Raw genomic sequence first — 5,825 nt, 5'->3', positions numbered from 1 at the left:
TAGTTACTGTGAAAAAGAGAAGAAGGTATAAGTTAATTTTATGTCTCTCTAATTTAAGGAAATATAATTGTATAATCTTTAGAGAGATGGTTGAATTTGCCAGGGAGTTACTTCTCTATTTTAACTTTTCCAATGGTAAGAAGACTACATTAGCACTTTTAAAGCCCATTACCTATGTCCATATTGGTGGGATACTTACCATGTGCATCATACTAAAGATTTTTAACTATATGCAACAAAGCACACTTAGGTGGAATTTGTTAACAACCTTAGGGAGGAGTACTTACCTAATGGAAGCTATGAGGACAAGAACATGAGATGAATAATTTTACACCAAGGTAAAGACCACATTGTTTCAGAGCACATTAATTCTAGTGACACCCTACGTACAAAACTAAGTAGCATGGGCTCCAAAAGGCACTTTGTTATAATGCATTGTAGTCTAAATAGGTATGTTCAAATAGAAATGAAGTTTCTGAAGATTTCTTTGTCAGGATTCACTTATTATTATGTCATCAAGATTGAGAATTTGGTTAAAAAAGAGTTTACAATCGAAAATCATTTAGAACAAAAGAAGGGTAAAGGTGACACAGATTCTTAGACTAAAGGACAAAACAAAGATATCCAACCTCAAGAAAACTAGTGAATGCCACATGCAAATAATAAGAATGAGAAGTCATAAAAGGGCATGAGAAAATGGTGCAATGAACACAAATCCCTTGGTACAACAATGACAAATGTTACACCAAACAATGGTTATTGGTTGAGGAGCAAGCCTCAGGGTTTGATGAAAATTGATGTCACATGATTCCATAGATAAGGGAAAATTATCATCAACATGACACCCAATTTTATTATTGCTACTATGAAGATCCAACTAGAGGAACCTGATGAGCATAAGAAAGATGAGTGCTCTTTCCACTTAAAAATGTGGGCGAAAGGGACATTATTGTTGCATTCATTCTTGAAAAAGTTACGATAGCCAAAATAACTTGATCTCAACAACGGTTGTCGAGAAGGTGAAACTACCATTGTTGTCAATCCTTAACCTACATCATTTTCTCATTGAGCCAAGGATGAGACATCCACGTTAATTAGTATTGTCACCTACAATACAACATCGAACCCTTTAGTTATGAGGTATTATGGTCAATGCCACAATTAGAGGCCCATTTAGGTAGTGTGCAACTTGATTGGTGCTTCCCTTGATTCTCAAGTGAGATTATTGAAGGTACATGGGTCACTTTTGATGGAGGTTGTTTAGCAATTTGACATTTACCAACCATGTGGGGAGTCTACCAACCATGTCAGATAGTATCTCATTGTGATAGGCCATTGAATGTCCATATTGTGTGTAGAATGCACTGATGACATAACTTAAGGCATTTATTTTAATTTGAAACCATTGTTGTAGATATGGTAGAATAAAGACTAGAGTTGCATAGAGTTGTTATAGATTTGGATTAGGGTTGTTCCGATCTTATTGTTTCACATCACAACGCGTGACTTGGTTATTAGTTGTGTTATTACCTATTTTTCCACACCATAGGATGTTAAGTTTCCGATAATTTTTCATTTGATCTCCATATCTCTATTGAACTTGTTTGTATACTTTTCTTCTTTTCTTTTGGTGTGTCTTCTCCATTTTTTATTTCTTTTAGCATTCTTGTACATGAATTTGTAGTACATTTTATCGATTGGACATATTTTTTCTCATATATCCTACTCTTCAAACCATTTCCTACACTGTCAATGCCATGTTTTCTTCCTCCCTTTAGGCTCATCTTGGTTTATTTTAATTAGAATCTTATTATTGTCTATGGATGCCATTTTTTATATGTACATGATCATTTTTCTTAGTCACTCCAATTCTAATAGATATAGATTTGTTTCCACTTCTAGTATATCATAAGGCACATTGTTTTTTTATTTTTAGACAACTTGTTATCACATGTTTTTACACTCTCTTGATTTGGTTTCATATATTTTCTGGATATCCTTAACCTCATACTTCACATACATAAATGAGTATGGCATTATGAGTGCTTGAAAGAGGGAGCACACCTTTCAATCTCAAACATATGTGGTTCAACATCTATTTTATAACAACAAGATTTTTTTCCACTCTCCTTCCAATATATTTTCCATGTGCCTGTCGCCCACCTTAGCTTCTCATTATAATATAGTCCCAAGTATTTATATTCAGATTATTTCTATTTTCTCACCTTCAACAGTGATGTGTTGTTGTTTTTTTTCCATTTTTAGTAAGCAAATTACTAACTTAGGTTTTCCATCGTTCATATTTATCCCAACCTCCTTGTGAAAGGCCAAGGGTGATGTTGTAGGTTGCATTGTGTCATGAATGTTAGTAGCACAAAGGTTGTGTTGTGTCATGAATGCTAGGGGCACATCATCTACATACATCAAGATCTTTATGATAATCTTTGATATGTTCACCCTCCCCCTCTCATGTAAAGACCAAACAATGTAGCAGATAAGTGACGACCATGTTTCTCTTGATGTCACCATTGAAGCTCTTTGAAAACCCCTCTACATCTCTAATTTTAATATTGACATGTTCATATAACTTATGTATTATTACTTTTCAATTACTCAATACCACCATTTTCATCAACCTCTCCCATAGTTTTGTATCAAAAATGTTTTTAAAATCAACAAAATAATATAATCAATGACAAAATACTTTTCTTAAAAACCAACATATCATTTTGCTCTATAAATTTAGACACCTATCTTCCTATAATATCTCATATAAACATGAACACAACCCTATTTAAGATGATTGTATATTTCCAATTGTTTTTCTCTCCTCTTTGAAAAATGGCAAAATGAAGTTCATTACCTGGCTATTTGATCTCATAACTGCACCTCATTTCCTAGTTAACAATATACAAATACCCACAACTACACGTGCAAACACCTTCTCATTTCGTTAACATTTCCCTATACTTTGCTTAAAAACCAAGATATCCTTTTCCTCAATAAATTTACACAATTATCTTCCTATAATATCTCCTATAAACATAAACACAACCTTATTTAAGATGATTTATTTCAGGTTGTTTTTCTCTCCTCTTTGAAAAATTGCAAAATGAAGTTCATTCCTTGGCTATTTGAACCTTGCATAACTACACCTCATTTTCCTTGTTAATAATATACAAATACCCACAACTGCACATGAAAACACCACCTCATTTGGTTAACACTGCCCTATACTTTGCTTAAAAACCAACATATATTTTTCCTCAATAAATTTACACAATTATCTTCTTATAATATCTCCTATAAACATAAACACAACCCTATTTAAGATGATTTTATATTTCACATTGTTTTTCTCTCCTCTTTGAAAAATGGCAAAATGAAATTCATTTCCAGGCTATTTGATCCATGCATAACTACACCTCATTTCCCAAACACAACCCTATTTAAGATGATTTTATATTTCACATTGTTTTTCTCTCCTCTTTTGAAATTTTTAAAATAAAATTCATTACCTGGCTATTTGATCCATGCATAACTACACCTCATTTCCCAAACACAACCCTATTTAAGATGATTTTATATTTCACATTGTTTTTCTCTCCTCTTTGAAAAATGGCAAAATGAAATTCATTTCCTAGCTATTTGATCCATGCATAACTACACCTCATTTCCCAAACACAACCCTATTTAAGATGATTTTATATCTCACATTGTTTTTCTCTCTTCTTTGAAAAATGGCAAAATAAAATTCATTACTTGGGTATTTGATCCATGCATAACTACACCTCATTTCCCAAACACAACCGTATTTAAGATGATTTTATATTTCACATTGTTTTTCTCTCCTCTTTAAAAGATAGCAAAATGAAATTCATTACCTCACTATTTGATCCATGCATAACTACACCTCATTTTCCAGTTAACAATATACAAATACCCACGACAACACATGAAAACACTTTCTCATTTGGTTAACACTGCCCTCCCGCATGTGGTAGTTGACATTTAATCTCATATATATATATTTATTTGTTTTTCCTTTTCGTAACGTTCACTTAACATATAAATCTAAGGGAGTCGTAATGTCATTGCAAGACTTGGATCAGAGTTATAACTCCCGTTTTTCAAGTGTTGACCGCCGCGATCAGTGTATAACCCAATCGTTCTGTGCAAATTCTGCAGTCTGTAACTATCCGAATATCTTTCTCCCACTGCCTAACTTGCTGGATACTCTTCAATTTATACATGAATTTACAGACCTGCTTTTGAGCTTTTCTGGTAGGTTTTGGATGTGCTTGATCTGTAGGTATTTTGAAAATTTATACATGAATGAATTCTCAGCCTTAAAGTTCTGTTAGCATCTGTTTTTAATACAAGCAGCTCCATATTTGGCTTGTTTTAATAGAAGTCAGCTTTGTTTTTCATACCAGAAGCTCCATATTTGGCTTGTTATGGAACAAGTTGGAACAGAGAGTACTACCATTGTGGGAAAACGGGCCCTCGTTCCTATGGGGAGATCCGACAAGCCGAAGAGAATAGTGAGAATTATAAGGTCTGTCTTCAATGCTTTTACAGTTCCAGTTCCATCATGTAGGTTGCTAAGCATGCCAGGGGGACCCTCAGATTGGCCTAAGCTCGGCAGCAGAGTGACTGGAACACTGTTTGGGTACAGAAAGGGGCATGTGCATTTTGCAGTGCAGGAGGATCCGAGGTCCCCTCCCGTGTTGTTGATAGAGTTTGCTACCATAGCCACAAATTTTCTGGTGAAGGAAATGGCCTCAGGGCTGGTGAGAATTGCCCTTGAATGCGAGAGGGCCGTGAACAGAGGGGGGCTTTACCTGGAGCCTATCTGGACCATGTATTGCAATGGCAAGAAGAGTGGGTATGCCATGAAGAGGAGCTGCTCTACGACAGAAGATAAGATATTTGAGATGGTGCAAGCTGTTTCAATGGGTACTGGTATTCTCCCCACAGATGTAGAGGGCCCAGATGGAGAACTGATGTATATGAGGGCCAGCTTTGAGAGGGTAGTTGGTTCAAGGGATTCTGAGGCATTCTATGAATCCTGATGGCACTGGAGGACCAGAACTCAGCATTTTCTTGCTCAGAATATGAGACTAATTGCAGGAGAGCCACAAGAATCCTTTCATGTGGGCAGAGAAATCATTTTGATGTAATTTGTGGGTTTTTTAAAAACATTTTTCTAATGTATAGAGTGCTTTTAAAATGGAGTTTGGGATTAATAACAAAGATAAAAATATTGAAAGATTTTTATTTATTTATTTAGCAGTATATATTTTGGTGTGATAATTTCTTATAAATTTCAAGTGGTTGTATGGAAAAATTAAGTTCTTTTTTACTTGGATACAAGTTTGTAAAAAATGATGTGTTAATCATTCAGATTAAAATGATCCTTTGTTGAATTTAAGCTTTTGTGATCTATATCAAATTTAATGAGAAATATTTTGGCGGAAATCATTGTAATATTTTTGTCAACGCATTTCAAACCAACGACTGTGGTTCATCATCAGGGCAAGTCGAAGAACCAAATCATGGCTAAGTTAAATAGAGAGAACAGATCTTCTAATGACTATATTTGACGAAGAAACAACCATAACCATATTAAACCGGGTAATTTGACTAAGAAAAAGCTAAAATTGATCATATTGATTCATCATAACTTAAAATAAAAAAAAAATAGATTTTTTTATTAAAATATTTTAGCCATAAATTAAATTACAAATTTTATGTTTTTGGTAAGCTTTTGAAAATAACAAAAAAAAAAAGTTGTCTAATTTCCCTATACCCTTGACTATCAA

The 5,825-nt window shown here is 34.0% G+C and overlaps 1 pseudogene; it reads left to right on the top strand.

Moving 5' to 3' along the window:
* The first annotated feature begins 4,457 nt into the window (after positions 1-4,457).
* LOC149255501 (protein MIZU-KUSSEI 1 pseudogene) lies at positions 4,458-5,237 on the top strand (annotated as a pseudogene).
* Positions 5,238-5,825: the final 588 nt, after the last annotated feature.

This window comes from Pinus tabuliformis, chromosome 7 (assembly GCF_031772625.1).
Source record: "Pinus tabuliformis cultivar Carrire ecotype Pingquan chromosome 7, CPIR1, whole genome shotgun sequence".
Lineage (NCBI taxonomy): Eukaryota > Viridiplantae > Streptophyta > Pinopsida > Pinales > Pinaceae > Pinus > Pinus tabuliformis.
The sequence above is the reverse complement of the archived record's forward strand: the minus strand, read 5'-3'. Positions and strand labels throughout refer to the sequence as shown.